This window comes from Arachis hypogaea, chromosome 19 (genome assembly GCF_003086295.3).
Source record: "Arachis hypogaea cultivar Tifrunner chromosome 19, arahy.Tifrunner.gnm2.J5K5, whole genome shotgun sequence".
In the NCBI taxonomy this organism is placed as follows: Eukaryota; Viridiplantae; Streptophyta; class Magnoliopsida; order Fabales; family Fabaceae; genus Arachis; species Arachis hypogaea.
Genome location: NC_092054.1, coordinates 53,995,903 through 54,015,506, shown reverse-complemented (window position 1 = coordinate 54,015,506; position 19,604 = coordinate 53,995,903). Strand labels below are relative to the sequence as shown.

Below are 19,604 nucleotides of genomic sequence, written 5' to 3'. Positions count from 1 at the left end.
TTACAGAAAAATACACAACTCATAGTAAAGTCCAGAAATATAAATTTTTCCTAAAAACTAATGAAAATAAACTAAAAACTAACTAAAACATACTAAAAGCTATATGAAATTAACCCCAAAAAGCGTATAAAATATCCGCTCATCAACCATCGATACTGCTCTGTTGATGCTGCTCCGTCTGCGTGTCCTCCCTCAATCGGCGCTGTCTATCGCTGCCTATCCCTCACTCGGCCCTCAACCCTTGAGGTTTCTTTCGTTTCTTTATTTAGACTCTGCCACTGCCATTGTTATTGCTCACCATGTATTTGATTAAATGCGGTGAGCAATGCAGTGCAGATTTAGAGTACTAAAAATGTCACTAAGTTAGATACTTGTTCTTGATAGTTAACGACCTAGATTTAGATTGTTCTTGTGAGCAATCGCTTAGTTTGCATCTTCACATACTTATTTGGAACTTGGCATCTGCTAATTAATTCTTATTCTTTTATTGTTAGGATCTTATATATTTTTTCTGAACAACTTTATCATGTTTATTTTTAGGAAAATATATTTGAATGGAAATTTGCCATTAGGGGGCCTCGTGATACTAAATTTGAGGGTGGTATTTATCATGGGTGGATTCATTTGCCCACAGAACATCTATTCAAACCTCCTTCATTTGTGCTTTTGACAGTCAAATCTTACTTAACACTACAAGGTAAGTATTTCTTCCCTCTGTTTCTTTATTCCTGTGATAAGGGCTGTAAATTTGTTACTGTGTTGCAGATGTGAAAATGGAAGTTTAAATATTGACACATTAAATTTGGGAATATGTTAGGATCTAATATTTTTACCCAAAAAAAATTGAGAGAATTGGCTTGTTGTGAATCTATTCTTATAAATCTGTTCTTGTATGTATTGCTTCCTATTTTGTTGTGTTTTATCAAGTCTAATGGAGAGAATTGTAGATTCTATATTATCAAGTTTAATTGTGCCTGCTTCCTATATTGTTGTGTATTATAAAGGTATTCGTTTATTTATCTAATCTAATATACTTGATTTAATATTTTGCTTTGCTTCACTCTTGTCTATGAATATTTGCTTCAATTATGTTTTAAGTTTGAAGTTTGAACATCAAATAGAATTAATATTGTTCTAAACTCCATATTAACATGTGATCTGGTAAGATGTTATATATGCTTTTCTTACAAAAAACAACTTTAAAGCTAATAAATGGATTACATAATACATAGAGATTTGAGGAAGATAACTTTTCTTCTTTGTTTCCTTGTTTCCATTAATTATATATATAAAGGTAAAAGCTTAAGGCTGTTGAAGAACTGGAGATTGATGGTTTAGAGGTTATAGCAAACTCTCGTTGTAAGTATAGTTACTAAATCAAGCAATCAACCTTTCTTACAAACATTTTGGTTGTCACAAGTAACAAACCTCTTAAAATTGATAACCGAGTATTTAAACCTCGGGTCGTCTTCTCAAGGAATTGCAGGGAAGTATGTTCTTATTATTGGTTATGAAGATTGTAAATTGGGGGTTTTGGAAGTAAGGTGGGAATATGTTATATGACAAGTAAAATAAAACAATAATAATAAAATCTCTTGGCAAGGTATAAGAAATTGGAAGTCCAAACTTAGTTATCCTTATCAAGAACAATGAAAGTCGAATCTTAATTCCACTTGGTCAACCTTTACTAAAATAAAGGAAAGTCAAGGGACTAATTAGTTTGATCTTTGAATCCTATTTATTTCCTAAGAAAAGATTGGGATTATTGAAGCTCAATTCAATTAGCAAAGATAACAGTTATCAAGTATGCTGTTGAGTTGGATAATTCCTGAGTTACTGATTTCTTAACCGAGACCAAAAGGGAAAATATCTAAATTAAATTAAAAGCATTCATATAAATAAAGCAAAGCAAAATTAAGTCTGAAAATACCTCGAATTGCATTCACAAAAGAACTTAAATCTGACATAGACATTCATAAATTAAATTGGAAAAATAAATAAAAATAAAGAACCTGGGATTGAGAGTCACTCCTAAAACTAAGAGAAGTCCTAAATCCTAATCCTAAGAGAGAGGAGAGAACCTCTCTCTCTAAAAACTACATCTACTCCTAAAATTGTGAATGTGAAAGCCTCCTCATGAATCGATGTATTTCTCCACTTTATAGCCTTTAATCTGTATTTTCTAGGCCGCAAACTGGGTCAGAAACAGCCCAGAATTCGCTGGTTGCGAATTCAAACACGCTGATTTTCGTCACTGCGACGCGGCGGCATGGAGCACGCGGTCGCGTCGCCTAGCGTCAGAGCAACTATGGCATATTATATATCAAATTGAAGCCCCGGACGTTAGCTTTCCAACGCAACTAGAACCGCGTCATTTGGACCTCTGTAGCTAAAGTTATAGCCGTTTGAGTGCGAAGAGGTCAGGCTGGACAGCTTAGCAGTTTCTCCAACTTCTTGTATTCCTTCCATTTTTGCATGCTTCCTTTCCATCCTCTGAGCCATTCCTGCCCTGTAATCTCTGAAATCACTTAACATACATACCAAGGCATCTAATGGTAATAAGAGAGGATTAATAATAAGCAAATATAAGATCAAAGAAGCATGTTTTCAATCATAGCACAAAATCAGGAAGGAAATATAAAACCATGCAAATATTATGAATAAGTGGGTAAAGAGTTGATAAAATCCACTCAATTGAGCACAAGATAAACCATAAAATAGTGGTTTATCAACCTCCCCACACTTAAACATTAGCATGTCCTCATGCTAAGCTCAAGAGAATCTATAAAGAATGAAGAGGAATGATATGAAATGCAACCTATCTATATGAATCTAACTACATGCAGAATGTTTCTACCTACTTGGTTAAAAATAAATAAGTTCTCCAAGACAAATATAAATCAGATTTCACTAATTCAAATCATACAATAAAAGCAAATAAACTTGTAAGAAGACAGCTCATGAAAGCAGGGAACATAGAATCAAGCACTGAACCTTCACTGGTAGTGTCTATCACTCTAATCTCTCAAGTATATAGGGTTATTCACTCTACTCTTCTCTAGTCATGCTTTCTAAACCTTGTTCTTTATCTAACCAATCAACAAATATTTAACGTACCAATGCAAACATCATAAGGTCTTTTCAAGGTTGTAATGGGGCTGAGATAAAAGTAAGGATATATGTATGGCCAAGTGAGCTATAAAATGAATCTTTAATTAACCTAAGCTCTCACCTAATATACATATACTCTATATACTTTTAAATTCATGCCTAGCTACCCATAATTCCCACTTTTGTATAATTCCCATACTCATGTACCAAATTTTCTTTAATTTTTATCACATGTGCATTGATCTTTTATTAACTTAACATTGGGGTAATTTTGTCCCCTTATTTATTTATTTATATTATATATTTTTTTTTCTTTTTCTCTTTTTCTCTTTTTTATTTTTTTTGTTTTTTGTTTTTTGTTTTTTTTTTGTAGAGAAATAAACATAACTTATCAATGCACATGGATTTTTTATTATTTTTCTATTTTGGTTTTTTCATGAGTAGGTTCCCAAATTCCCAATATTCAAATAAATTAGAAACATGTTACATTCCCTTATTAACCCATGTTCCCACAATTTTCCCACACTTAATTGTTACACAATTCCTACCTTAAGCTAACCAAAGATTCAATTGGGATATTTAATTATCTTTCTACTTTAAGGCTAGTGATGTGATAAAATACAGAACAAATAGGGATTAAAAAGGCTCAAAGTGGCTGACAAGGATGATTTAAAGGGTAGGCTTATTTGGGATAAGTGAGCTAAAATCAAACAATGGCCTCAATCATATGCAAGCATATAAATACACTAAATAATGGACATATAGATTGGAACAAAATACAGATTACAATCATAGAGAAGGAAACACACAGGAATAAAAATTTATGGTTAAATAATGTAACCATGTAAATAAGCTCAAAATCTCACAGGTTGTGTGTTCTTTGGCTCAAGAACCATGTTCCAAATACAACTTCAAACAAGTTTTAACATAAAAATTTTGATTTTGAATTAGTAAAATTTTTCAAAAAAAATAGGATCTTAAAAAGAAACTTATTATTTCTCAACCAAGCAGTAGTTAAATGCATAAAATCAAAAAAATCATGCAATGAAACATGCAAATGTAACAATATACTAAATAAAATATTGGTGTTGAGAAGAAAATAACTAACCCATGGAGATCAGTATCGACCTCCCCACACTTAAGGATTGCACCGTCCTCGGTGCATGCTGAGATGTGCAGGTGGACGGGTTGCTCCAACTGACGCTTGTAGATGGAGGTGCCTTAGTTGGAGATCTCTTGGTTCCTTTCCTTGCTAGTGTCTTGTCAGTGGCCTTCTCTTTTTCTTTCTTGGTACCCATGCCTAAGGAAAAAGAAAAAAGGAAGAGTGTAAAATATAGAAAACTAAGATTGGAAGGGAGGAAATTCCAAGTGATAAGGAATGCCAAAGGAAAGATGATAGTCCAACTACATGGTAGCTACAACATGTAGGAAAGACAACAATAAAGATCAAAATGGGCAATTCAAAATAATTAGATGCAAGAGGATAAAAACATGCAAATAATAGGCATGAGAAGCATAGCTCAAGCATAAATGTGCCAAATTAAAGAGCATGTGTAATGATGACAATTGTGAATGATAATCTCAAATATATTGGGTGTGCAAGTTAAAAATAGGGATGAAAATAATGTAATCCAAATGTATATGAGAGCCATAAGTAAATGTCAATTGTCAAATCTTTCCTCAGAATAGCCACATGCTCAAATAAATTAAGGCACTTATCCAAATAAAACTCCAACACCAACATAAAAATGCATGAAAAAGAATTGAAAAAGAAAAAGGAAAGAACAAATAAATGCATTAAATTAAAGGGATAGAAGAGTAGAGGGGAAGAAGAAGAGAAAGAAAGAAGAAAGAAGGAAAGATAGAAGAAACAAGAATTAGAAAAGAAAAGATAAGATAATTGGCAATAATCTGGATAGGTTGTGCGATGCTGGCGACGCGGTCGCGTGGTGCGCAATAAGGTTAGGCGACGCGGACGCGTGGGGCACGCGATCGCGTGACTCGATTTGTGCTAGTGGCACGAGTGTAGCCTCGCGGTCACACAACACTCTGTTCAAAACTTAGTATTGCCAAAATCCAGGGTGACGCGGTCGCGTGGTCGACGCGATCGCGTGAATGGCCATTTTCTAAAAACAACGCGGACGCGTGGGGCACGCGTTCGCGTGGGAGGGTTTGGGCTTCCAGCACGAGTCCAGCCCCATTCCAGCTTAACCTTCGGCCATGCACCCTTGTGACGTCGATTTACATGGCACGCGGCTGCGTGGGTGACGTGGTCGCGTGGGAGGCCAAAGTTCCCATGTGACGCGGACGCATCGGCGACGCGGTCGCGTGGGTCGATTTGTGCCACTGGCACGCCTCCAGCCACACTCCAGCGTGACTCTCTGTTCGTTTTTATTTTCTCCCCTTTCCTTGCGACGCGGACGCGTCGCTGATGCGGTCGCGTCGCGTGGCATTTTTTTTAATCTAAAAAGAAAATGCAGAATGCAGTGTTAATATGAATGTGATGCAAAACTCTAGGTTCGATAAAATAAAATAAAATAAAACAAACAAAATGAAATAAAATTAAAATTGAGAAAGGAATGATTATACCATGGTGGGTTGTCTCCCACCTAGCACTTTTAGTTAAAGTCCTTAAGTTAGACATTTGGTGAGCTCCCTGTTATGGTGGCTTGTGTTTGAACTCATCCAGGAATCTCCACCAATGTTTGTATCCCAGTGGCCTCCGGGATCCCAAACTAGGCGCAGAAAGCCTTCAAGTAAGTTAAAGCAAGTGACAAGGCCCCAAGAGTGCTGATTTCTAGATTGAATTCCGGGGTCCCAGACCTTGCCTTTGCACCCGTCTTTTGTTGAGCAATATTGTTCCATCCGGGTGGCAAGCAGTCTGAATTCTCACGTAAGCGGCCAAACAATTTCCTAGACCCATTCAGTTGAGCTCTATACCAACCTTTGCATTTAAACTTAAAGCTTCCAACCATGATAAACCTTGCAGGACAATTCTTACCACTGACCATCTTCCTCTTACTCTTAATGCCACAAAGAGCTCTAAGTTGACCATCCATCTCCAGTAGCCCATATTCAAGTGGGATTAGAAAGCTAAGGGATATGAATTTTACCCACTTGAATGTTGTGAAGGATGATGGCAACTTAGGGGGAGGTATTTTTAATGAAATTGCAAGTTCCACTCCCTTGTGCTCTTCTCTGATAATTACCACTTCTTTGCAGGCTTCTTCAATTTCAACCTCTTCCTCTTGGTAGCTTTCTTCCAATTCAATCTCCTCTTCATTGCTTTCCAAGGGCATGGGAGGTTGTGCTTCTTCTTCTTGAATCTCCATCTCTTGATCAACCTCTTCCAAGTCTTTAACTGTGATATGCCTTGGAGGTTGTACACCCTCCTCATCATCAATTTCGAACGTCTTGGAAGGGGGTTCTATGACTGGACTTTCCCATGGAGGTTCTGCATCTCCTAAGTCTTCAACCACTTCTTCTTCTTCAATAATTCCGGCTTCTTCTACTTGTTCCAGTACAAAGTCATGCTCCGTACTGTTCACTGGAGTTTCTAGTATCTCCTTCATGCTACGTTCTTCATTGGATTGTCCACATGAAGCCATGGGGGTTCCTTGAGTGTCCGAACGTCGGGAAGCTAATTGACTCATTATTGCTTGCCCCAATTGATGAATGGTTTCCTGAGATCGATCCACTGTTTCCTTGAGACGATCTTTTGTCTCTTGATGCACTCGGCTTTCATAAATAGGATCATAGTGCTCTTGGATTGATGGATATGGAGATGATGAATATTGAAGTGGTGGTTCTTGTGAGTTGGAATTGGGGTGGTTCTATATATGGTTCATATGGCTCATAAGGTGGTTGGTATGGTGGTTGAGGGTTGGGGTTATATGGAGTGAATGGCGGAAAGGGGCTTGTGATTTTGGTGGTCCAAAGTTATGTTGAGGAGGAGGTTCATAGGCGTATGGTGGTGGTTGTTGATAATAAAAAGAGCACTCACCATAGCCATTGCCTTGATATGCATCACAGAATGGTTGTTGATAGTCCATTGGAGGCGGTTGTTGCCATGAGGGTTGAGTAAATCCTTGTGACTCCTCCCATCTTTAATTGTTCTAACCTTGATGCCTGTTCTCATTGTACTTTCTTCTTCCTGCAACATAGTTGTAACCAGACTCATAGCCAAAGGGGTGAGAGTTGATAGTAGCAAATAAAAATTAAAAACAAAAATAAAAACAAATTTAAATTAAAAGGTTATTTAAATTTTAAATTTGAAAATTAAATTTTTAAATTTTGAAATTTGAAATTTTGAAATTTTGAATTTTGAAAAATTTTGAATTTTGAATTTTGAAATTTGATTTTTGAAATAAGATAAGATAAGATAAAAATTTTAAAATAAAAATCAATAACCTCTTAACTTAAGAAAAAGCAAAAATAAAAACAAATAAACAAGCAAAAATAAAATATTTACAATAACCAATAATAAGGCACACGTTTGCAATTCCCCGACAACGGCGCCATTTTGAAGAACTGGAGATTGATGGTTTAGAGGTTATAGCAAACTCTCGTTGTAAGTATAGTTACTAAACCAAGCAATCAACCTTTCTTACAAACATTTTGGTTGTCACAAGTAACAAACCCCTTAAAATTGATAACCGAGTATTTAAACCTCGGGTCGTCTTCTCAAGGAATTGCAGGGAAGTATGTTCTTATTATTGGTTATGAAGATTGTAAATTGGGGGTTTTGGAAGTAAGGTGGGAATATGTTATATGACAAGTAAAATAAAACAATAATAATAAAATCTCTTGGCAAGGTATAAGAAATTGGAAGTCCAGACTTAGTTATCCTTATCAAGAACAATGAAAGTCGAATCTTAATTCCACTTGGTCAACCTTTACTAAAATAAAGAAAAGTCAAGGGACTAATTAGTTTGATCTTCGAATCCTATTTATTTCCTAAGAAAAGGTTGGGATTATTGAAGCTCAATTCAATTAGCAAAGATAACAGTTATCAATTATGCTGTTGAGTTGGATAATTCCTGAGTTACTGATTTCTTAACCGAGACCAAAAGGAAAAATATTTAAATTAAATTAAAAGCATTCATATAAATAAAGCAAAGCAAAATTAAGTCTGAAAATACCTCGAATTGCATTCACAAAAGAACTTAAATCTGACATAGACATTCATAAATTAAATTGGAAAAATAAATAAAAATAAAGAACCTGGGATTGAGAGTCACTCCTAAAACTAAGAGAAGTCCTAAATCCTAATCCTAAGAGAGAGGATAGAACCTCTCTCTCTAAAAACTATATCTACTCCTAAAATTGTGAATGTGAAAGCCTCCTCATGAATCGATGCATTCCTCCACTTTATAGCCTTTAATCTGTGTTTTCTGGGCCGCAAACTGGGTCAGAAACAGCCTAGAATTCGCTGGTTGCGAATTCAAACACGCTGATTTTCGTCACTGCGACGCGGCCGCATGGAGCACGCGGTCGCATCACCTAGCGTCAGAGCAACTATGTCATATTATATATTAAATCGAATCCCCGGACGTTAGCTTTCCAACGCAACTGGAACCGCGTCGTTTGGACCTCTGTAGCTAAAGTTATAGCCGTTTGAGTGCGAAGAGGTCAGGCTAGACAGCTTAGCAGTTTCTCCAACTTCTTGTATTCCTTCCATTTTTGTATGCTTCCTTTCCATCCTCTGAGCCATTCCTGCCCTGTAATCTCTAAAATCACTTAACATACATATCAAGGCATCTAATGGTAATAAGAGAGGATTAATAATAAGCAAATATAAGATCAAAGAAGCATGTTTTCAATCATAGCACAAAATCAGGAAGGAAATATAAAACCATGCAAATATTATGAATAAGTGGGTAAAGAGTTGATAAAATCCACTCAATTGAGTACAAGATAAACCATAAAATAGTGGTTTATCAGCTGTCAAGGCAGATTTCTCTAATTAACTTCTATGCGTCAAAACTTTTTCAATAGTGAAATATTCAATGGATAGATGAATTTTATTGGTTCTTAACTTAGAAGAAAGGAGTGAAAGTTGAGTACGTATTAATAATTAGTAATATACATGAATTTTTCTATATGTCTAAACTTAAACTAAGTCTTGAAGTGACAAATCAGTGAGTGAGGGAGGTTTTTGGAAAATATTGGAAGCTACATATTAGTAATTAGTATTTATTTAAGATTATCTTTTTATTTCAGGCTTTTGGTAATTGTGTATTCATTGTTGCTGCCGCTGCCACCTCTCTTGGTTTGCTTTTGCTGCGATATTGCTGCTGCAATATAGATTTATTTTCTACTCTGCGGTGCTAGTTGATTATCTTAATTTTAGTCTACATTTCACTTGAATTAATTTTCAACATATGAGCTACGTTAATCCTAGTTGCTAGTGTCCAACTTTAGTCAATGAATAGAACTAAACATTTTTCAAAATTTATTTTGTGTTTGCTTGCTTGCTTTTAGTTTACTTCCTGAACTGAATCTTGTGTTTGCTTGTTTGGTAAATCTTGATGTCATGCTTTTTCATGCAAAAATTGTTAGAAAATTGATTGATTTGTTACATAATTGATAACTTTTGATCATCTTGAGAAATAAAGAAATATGATTCTGATGAGATTATTACAATTTGTGTTCTTGGAGCAGCTGCCCGCTGGTGCTGGTAGTTCTAGCCCCTTGCATAGATTACATAGTTTTGGAAATTTAAGCGAGACTATCAAGGTATCATAATTTTTTTTAAATAATATATAATTTTTTATGGAATGTTCAATATGATCAATATTCATGTATTTTCTTTATTTTGTGCAATTAACTTGTTCTCGTTGCTACAAATAGGCCCTTTGATCTTGATGAGGCTGTTATTAGGAGGCTACAAAGAAGGTAAACATACTTTTTTAATATCCTATTTTAAGTCCTAACTTCAGCCATTGGCTCAAATTTTCAATGGCTATTGATCCTTGAGCTTCACTTCAGTTCAGATGTGTGTGCTTGGTTCTGAAAGCTTGTTTTCTTGTTCATTATTAGATATTTTGTATTGATTGGAGACTAGTTTTGCTTTCTAATCTTTTTCACATGTTATTCTTGTCTTTTGTATGAAGAAAATAAACCGGGTATATTTGATGCTATTCTTCGTGGACGCATTGATTTCTCATCGGATCCTTGGCCTTCTATATCAAGCAGTGCCATAGATCTGGTCAAGATGTTACATACTGATGCTAAGGAATGGCTTTCAGTAGTTGAAGTCCTTAGTAAGTTAGTAAATTTGTATTATGTCAAAAGTGGTTTATATTTTATATGTAATTGTATTGCACTATTGTTTATAAAAACCAACTGGTTGTGTGTTATCTACTGCATAAATCTCTAGTCTTATCTTTGAGATCCGATCTGTTGGAAGGATAACAAAATCAGCGAAGACTAAAAAACTGGCATGAAATAGATTTAATTGTGACACAAGGACTTTGCTATATAGAGGTAAGCTTGACATGAAACATGCTAAAATTGATACACACGCAGACGCTCTATTTGTGGCATTGCAGGCAACATAGTTCTAGCATTCTTCTATATTAAGAGAAGCTTAAGATTTTTATTTTGATTCATTATGGTTGTTTGCTATCATTGCAGTCAATGCAATGTTTACATTCCATTTGTCAATGTTTTATGTGATTTTAATGCATAATTTTCTGATAAGAAATAAAAAAGGATGGATGAATGGGGTTTCCTACTAGACCTCTAAAAAACTTGTTCTTAGCAACCTATGTCACCGGAAGGGGCTCCCTACTAGACCTTCAAAAAACCTGTCCTTGACAACCTAGATCAAAGGGACGAAAATTGAATTCACTCAATCTTCTCCATGCAACAAGCGAAGCAAATCACTCACCTCACATAATCACACTAAAAAAACATGCATAAAGCACTAAAGAAATTTTATTCATCAAAAGTTATGTAAATTGTCTCACCAAAGGTGTTTAAATAGACTCCTAATAAACTAGCTAAAAGATAAGATAAGATAACTAATTTAAATCAAATTTGATCTTATTGGATTATATCATATTTGATTTAAATTATAAAATCCTAAAGATATGATAACTAATTCAAATCAGATTTGATCTTATTAGATTAGATCAGATTTGATTTAAATTTAAAATCCCTAAAAATACTACTAAACAAATCAAAAGTAAATCAAATCTTCCAACAAACTCTAACAACAAAACAAACTTAAAATAAAGGCCTAAAAATTCGAAAATAAATAATAAAATATGCCTCCCATTGAATTTGAAAAGCTTTATTGGGCTTCTTGTTGTCTTGCTTTAGCCCAATGGGCCTTATGAATTGTTGCCCTTTCAGCACCACTGTTTTTGAGACGGACTCTTGGTCTTCTAGATGTCCAAGACTGGTATGGCACAATTCTTCTAGAATTCAGATCCTTGAATATGATAAGATTATCATTCCGTCCCTTAGCTCTAAGATGACGAAAATGCCCACCTGACCACGTATCATTTTCACTAATGCTTCCTTGATGCTAGCATGAATTTTTTCACGTTAATTCAGTTAATGAAATGATTTAATGAGATGAGATGGAAATTTTCATTTGTTCACTTTGCTTTTAGAAAAATGTACCTATATTTTTTATTTGGAACCCAATGTATGAAATTGAAATATGCCTTTAGCCTCTAGTATTTGAATTCTAATGTTATACCAAGTCTTGAGAGTTAATATTAATATGTTCAGGTTAGAGGTAGCCAGCTATGGGAGACTGATGTCTACACATATGATTCAGATCTTATTACTGGTATGTATTATTATAAAAAGGGGCTACTAATTTTGATTACTAAGTGACAAATTTGACATACTTGAAATTAGTACTGATTTTGGAATTTATTGTATAGTTCTCATGCATACAGGTTACTGTCGCCCAACAGCTTCTCCACCTCCGACAACTATACAAGAGTTGCGTGCAATCATTCGTGTGCTACAAATTAGTCCAGATGTTGTTTAGGAATTAGATTAGATTTTTTCTAATATAGAATTGAAATTTTTTTAAATGCTTATTTTGGAAGTTGAATTTATTTTTTCTTAAATTTTTCATTCATATTTTATTATGTACATAATTCATATAAATCAATGGAAGATTAATTTTTTAGTATTTTATTTTATTTGAAAGATTAACTTATTAATATTTCTATTTTCTTTTTTCTTTTTTCTTTTTTTTAAAAAGATTAGGCCACGTTTTTGAAGTTTAACGACAAGTTTTCACTTTTCGGCATGCTTTAAAAGTGTTGTTGTCTATCCATCTTTCGGTACGCTTTAAAAGCATGGTTGTAACTTGTATGTCTATTTTTTGGCATGTTTTAAAAGCATGGCTACAGGGTTATACATACAACCACGCTTTTAAGCGTGCCAATAGATAAAAGCATGGCAAAAAGTAAAGCGTACCAATAGATCAAGAAAAGCGTAGCGATGGATCAACTAGCACGCTTTCGGATGTGACCCTTTCAAAAGCGTGTCGTAGCTCAAAAAGCGTGGCAAAAAGTTATCAGCACATTTTTTCGCACTTTTTGGCACGCTTTAAAAGTGTGACAAAAGACTTATTTTTTTGTAGTGTTCCTTGGTTCTTTTCCTCAGTCCGAAATACATTACATATATATATATATATATTTGAGAATGGCTTCTTGAGAATATGCTTTTTGAAAATAACAACACTAAAAACTTGTTGTATAGTGCTAACCATCTTGTTAATCAAATTGACAAAGATTACCAAGATAACTTAGAGTTCTTTCTAGAATTAAAGGGTTGTAGCACAAGAGGCAAAAGAAATACAATCATACCAAAAGTTGATTGAAGTGATTAATTTAAAAAGAGGGGAAAAAAAGGACATGAAAGTGTCAAAGTAAAATAAAATCGAGAATTCGCTAATGTAAAAAGCCAAAAGGCTACAAAGGGCAAGCATTAAATAACAAAAAAAAAGAGAGAACAAACAAGAAAAAAAAGGCATAATCATCAAGAAAATAAGAAAAAGTTAGGGAGAGTTTTGTACAAATTTATATTCTTAGGAAGCATCTCAAGGATAAGATAGTTAAACCTTTTTGGTATACTATTAATCTACATTTTTTTCATTTTTATTCAAAAATGTATGTAAATATTATTGTAATTACAGATATATTTTTCATCCACATGACTATAATCTATATTAATTCAGTCAATCAAAAATAGAATTAAAATTAAAATGAATAAGCCAAGACTTACTTGCATTGCAGTTGAACCAGATCTTGCAAAATATGATGTATTGACGGAGTCAAACCTCAAAAAGGTCTCTGAGATTGACGTCGTGCACTAAAATCATCCTTGAGATTTTAATTGCAGCAATTACGTCCCTGAAATTGAGAAAAGTGCACCATATTAATCCCTGACTCATTTTCCATTAACGACGTGATGACATGGCTTGATGATGTGGACTGTAAGTGACACATGTCACTCCATGATTTGGCCATGTGTAATGATATGATGATATGGTGACCAGTGACACGTGACATGTTGATGTGGATGGTTGTGCCACGTGTCACAATGTTATTTGGCCACGTGTCTGTTTGTACCACATGTCGCAACAGTATTCATCCACGTGTCGTCCATTATGTCATCATTGTAGATGCACCAAATTAGTCCCTCACTTTGCATTAAGTGACTCATTTTAGTCTCTAAAATTGAATGTCGTGCACCAAACTAGTCCCTTCACCAATTTTTCTCATTTTTTTAAAATTTAAAATTTTCAATATCTTAGATGCACTAATTTCATTTCTATTTTTTCATATATCGTTTAAATATAAAGACTTTCATAAAAAATTTTAAGATTTTATTTTTAATTGTATAATTTTTTAATAATTTAACATTGGTAAATTTTGTAATATATAAGTATGTTATTATAAAAAAATTAATTATATGATTGATTAGACACATTTTTTTCATAAAAAAACGTATTTTTAACAAGAAATCAATAATTAAAATAAATATCTTTTTTTGTTCTTATGAAATACACGTTTTCGATATGTGTAAATGAGCTAGATTGAAGTCACTTCAAGTACCATCACTATCATCTCCGACCTCTGCAGTCTAGACGAAAGAGGTCGAAGATGGTAATGCGGAAAGCTTGAAATGCCTTCACGTCAACTCCAAAAGGGCGGTTAGGGGTATCCGCAAGAGAAAAAATATTTTATAAAAGCACTAAAAGAGGTCGAAGATGGTAATGAAGGTGTTTGAAATGCCTTCACGACTTCACGTCAATTCCAAATCGACGGTTAGGGTATTCGCAAGAGAAAAAATATTTTATAAAAGCACTTTTATTTGATTAACATGTGAAAAAATAGAATTAAAATTAATGCATTCAAAAATATTGAGAATTTTGAATTTATAGAAAAAATGAGTAAAAATTGGTGAAAGGACTAGTTTGGTGCACGACATTCAATTTCAGGGATTAAAATGAGTCACTTAATGCAAAGTGAGGGACTAATTTGGTGCATCTACAATGATGACATAATGAATGACACGTTGACGAATACTGTTGCGACATGTGGCACAAACAGACACGTGGCCAAATAACATTATGACACATGGCACAACCATCCACATCAGCATATCACGTGTCACTGGCCACCACATCGTCATATCATTACACGTGGTTAAATCATAGAATGACACATGTCATTTACAGTCTACGTAATTAGTATAATTAGAATCTCAGGGATAATTTTAATTCACGACATCAATCTCAATGACCATTTTAAAATTTAACTCTGCATTGATGATCTGTGAAAATATATCGCATTTGGATTAAAATAGATTTGAAAACATAAACTGAAGCCCATGTGAAATGAACAACGAAGGTGATGAAGGCTACATTAATGTGTTGTTGCAGCGTGTGTTGTGTATAAGGATATATGTGGTGTAATGCAAATTGAGCAAAGATCATTCGATCTTGAAATCCGGGGACCACTAATCTACATCTTTTACATAATTATGAGTACTTTTCTAATTTTAAAGTAATTATTTTTATATTTCTATAGTTATATCATGTTTTCTCATCTCTTCCACATCCTCTAAATCTCTCTCTTTCTCATTATTTTTCACTATGCCCACATTGACACATTGCCACCACCATAAACACAACATAAAAAAAAAAAGAAATAAACAAAAAGAAAAAAAAGAGAAAAAAAAAGGTAGAGAAAAAAAAATATGTATTCACATTATTAGTTACCACTACAAGGCTTTTGTTTATTTGTGACAATTTTTTTTATTTGTGGAGGTTTATAACCCCCACCAAATGGTTTGTGGGGGAGGGAGATTTCTAAAACCCCCCAAAATTTGAGGTGCCACGAGATCTTTTATAGAGGTTTTGTATGTGTTTAGTAGAGGTTTTATATTGAACTTTTGTGACAGTTTTAAATCACTTTTATAGCAGCTTAAAACCCCACAAATTGACTTTTCAATTTGACACAAATTAACTATTTTATGAGATTTTCAAACCTCCACAAACCTTGTAATTATTTATTTTTTATTTCAAATCATTCATTAATCTCAATTTAAAACCCTAAACATTCATTAATCTCATCTCATTTACATATTCTCAAATTAATTTTTTTAATATCAACATTTAAAAACTAAATCTTTTATAACACAATTCATCAATATAAGACATAATTCTAAATATAAAAAATTCCTCAACGTCAATAGTTCCAAACATATATGGTATTATTCTACATAACTATAACTATTTTTTTTAAAAAAATAAAATAAAACAATTTCAATATTTCAATATCATCTAAATTCTAATTACATAAAAATCTCAAAATATGCATTGAACCTAGTAGAAGGAGTCATCACCACCATGTTAGGAAGACATGCCATAAAAGTGACATCAAAAGAATCACAATGTGTAGGGCCATCTGCACCAACTAATCCAGCTCTATCCGTTGCAAATCTTACAATCAAATAAGATTATTTGACTAGCCTAAATTGATTACAATCAAATAAGACTAATTGATATATTTAACTAAAACGATGCAATAAAAATATGATTAGATAAATGTTTCAAAATGCATGAATTGAAATTCGGTTGGGTTTAGTTAGGTAGGTACTATCTTAATTAATTAGCAATTGCAAACAAACCACATTAAGAGAAAGGTTTTTCATTTTATCAATTTCCTTATTTTATCAATTTCCTTATTACGACACTAGCTAGGAATGCAAATAAGTAGTTTATTAGTCTTATCCCAACAAGAATGTGGAGCACAGACCATAATGGTTCTAAAATTACCTTATGAAAAATATTGGAATGTATGATCGGAGAGAGAGTTTTATGTTAGTACTTATTGGCACTTATTATGGAATAGTAAGAACAGGAAATTATTTGATTCAAGCTACACTAGACCTCCTTATTAGCAATCACTAATTCTCAATCACGTCCCAACATTAGAGACACTTCATAAAAGGAACATGAGCATAGTTTCTAAGGGCAAGACAGAGCAAACCTCCTCTTATTGGCAGAGTTATCAGGAATTGGAATGAAAACTGGATCACTGGATTCAAACAAGAAAAAAAAGGTTGAGATATGTGACGCTATGCTAACCACAGCCACCAATCAGCGGAACAAAATTTCAATCCAATCATTAACAGGATAATGGAATTCAAAAACAAAATTTGCAAGCTAAAATGAAGACATACCTTGCAATGTTCAACACAAGTTGATGCAAGATGAAATTAAAATGCAAGTAAAAAAGAAAGAAAAAAAAGAAAACACATAGTCATTTACACTTGTTAAGGCTCAAAGACTTTATTTAAATATTATTGCTTATTAGCGATCCAACAAATATCATATGTACATCAGAATCTTCAGTACTTTCAAGACAAGTTTCATATGTCAATCAAAGAAGTACTCGTGTTAATACTAGTAATCAAGAAGCAAAATGAATGCTGTGAATTAATGAATGAGACAAGATAAGTACCTTCTAGAGTAGAAGACTTGTTTATTTTCTGTGATGCTATGCTAACTGTGATCATCAATGATACAAGGTGCAAATATGTGAGATTTAATTTCAAAATGATCACCATGTCTCCCATGGAGTCTGATGGCTAAGCAAGCTTCTATGGCAGGCAAGCATGAAATTGAAAGTATATTTTCAAATACAACTCCATTAATCACAAAATTGTCTTTACAATTAGAAATATGTCTTGCCAATGCCTAACTTAAACTTGTTATAGAAGCACAGCAATTAGCTTATTTCTGCTGCTGGAAGCAACCAAACATAAAGAACTTGAAGATCAAAATGATAACCAAGAGACATATATGTAAAGCAGCATTGCAACTTCAATTAGTTAGAAAACATGTTCAAACAAGAATAGCACCTACCAAAAGGTATAATAGGATGATGAAAATAACGAATTTCACAAAATCATCCACAGTAGACTCAAGTCAATGAAGAAACACACAATGATGCTAAATTCGTATGAAATTCTATAATTATAATAATTATTCTATCTATCATAATAAGAAGAAAATATAAGCAACGCGAGGAGTAGGATGAGATAAGCTTCAAACTTCAAAGGTTAACCTGAAATTTGATCGGAAGCGATTACGAGGCCAAAAACATGGCTGCAGCAGAATCTGGAATCTGAGCTATGAGAATTCAATAGCCGGTAGCCACTGCGGCGGCGCAGGTCGCACCTCATTCATTGTCAACCGTTCATCTCATCGATCTATCTTGACCATGTCAAAATGATCATCCATGGAGAAATTAATTTAATTTCAAAAATGAATAAATGACACTTGAGACAAACGCAGCCAATATGCACAATATTCCTTATGTGAGGTTTTTTGGGTTTCAATAAGGGATTTAGAAGCCAAACATGAAGAAGAAACAGCACAAAACAAAAACCAAACATGAAGAAGAAGAAACAGCAATACGGAAATAGCTGAGAAAAAAAGAAAGAACACATTTAGGAAAATCCAGATGCAGAGCGAATGGAATTTGCAAGGATCTGATATGTGAGGAGTTTACCATTCTGGCGATGAAATCCTCGTAACGGATCTTACCATCGGGGCCAACATCAACCTCCCTGATCCAGAAGCTCTCTACCGCAACAGACACGGCAGTGGTGACGGTGCCGGCGGTGGAAATGGCAGCGGAAACGACGGCGAAAATGGCGGTTTTGTTTGAAGCCGATGACAGTAGATGATGAATGAGATCCAGAAGCTCTCTTTCTCTCAGAGCTAATCCAGTCTCTCGTGTTGAAAAAAAGGGAAAATTAGATTTTGTTTTAAAATTTAATTTAATTAATTATTAGCGAAGGTTTTTTAAATTGCCATAAATAAAATGTAGAGAGAATGACAAATAGGTGCCTGACCTTTTGTCCCACGGACATTTTTGTCCCTAACCATTGAAAAATACTTTTAAGTCTCTGACCTTCACAAAACTTGGACGGATCAGTGCCTGACGAAGACATTTAGACGGATCAGTCCCTGACGGAAGTATTTGGACGGAGGGACTGATCCATCCAAGTTTTGTGAATGTCAGAGACTTAAAAGTATTTTTCAATGGTCAGGGACAAAAATGTCCGCGGGACAAAAGATCAGGGACCTATTTGTCCTTTTCTCTAAAATGTATTGTGAAGGTTTTTAGAAACCTTCACCGAAATATTCCCTCAAATAAGCAAAAATATTGTAGTGTACTATGCCAGTAATGCCAATATCATCATCAATACAACACATACACACAGTAAACAAAGAGAGACAAAAAAAAAGCAGAAAGAAAAATTAACAAAAATAGCAAAATAAATTACCGACGAAAGAAGAGTTGTCAGACCGCTTACGCTAAAAGTGAAACTAGTGAAAAACAAGTGAGAAAGATAGGAAAACAAAGAAAAATGAACGAAGAAGATAAAGAAAAGGAGAGTGTGACGACAAGGAAGGCTTCGCCCATCATATGATATCCTTTTCTATTATGCGTGCGCTCTACCTTTTTCACCGAAGCAGTTAACGGCGAGAAAGATTAAACAATGACAAAATGAAATGAAGACGAAAAAGAATAGATCTAACAGCAACAAGGCTGGTGGCAAGAAGAAGTGAGAGAGGAATTGGGATAAGGGATAAATCTGAGTAAGTGCATGTTTGGGCGCCATTATTTTGTTAAAAAAAGATTTTTTTAATAAAAAAAAATTTTTTTTATTTTTTAATGTGTTTGGTAAATTTCTAATAATAAAAGTAAAAGCTCTAGTAAAATCAAAAAAAGATCTTTTTTGAGAAGTTGTAATTTACATCTTTTTTTAAAAGATTTTTTTTCCTTAAAAAAAAATGTTTTTCATGTAATAAATAAACAAAAAAGTACTTTTATATTGTTATACCCAAACATAATTGATTGATAAAAAGACTTTTTTACATGAGATATCCAAACATAAAATTACTTTTACTTCTCTATAAGATCTTTTAAAAA

The 19,604-nt window shown here is 33.8% G+C and overlaps 2 long non-coding RNA genes across 2 annotated transcripts; both read right to left on the bottom strand.

Annotated features, from left to right (window-relative positions):
• Window positions 1-15,800: 15,800 nt before the first annotated feature.
• LOC140181772 (uncharacterized) lies at window positions 15,801-17,404 on the bottom strand. Its single transcript, XR_011877025.1, has 2 exons — window positions 17,121-17,404; window positions 15,801-16,126 (listed from the first exon to the last, which is right to left on the bottom strand). It is a non-coding gene; the product is annotated as an uncharacterized lncRNA (long non-coding RNA).
• A 57-nt stretch (window positions 17,405-17,461) lies between these two features.
• Window positions 17,462-18,441, bottom strand: LOC140181771 (uncharacterized). Its single transcript, XR_011877024.1, has 2 exons — window positions 18,174-18,441; window positions 17,462-17,871 (listed from the first exon to the last, which is right to left on the bottom strand). It is a non-coding gene; the product is annotated as an uncharacterized lncRNA (long non-coding RNA).
• Window positions 18,442-19,604: the final 1,163 nt, after the last annotated feature.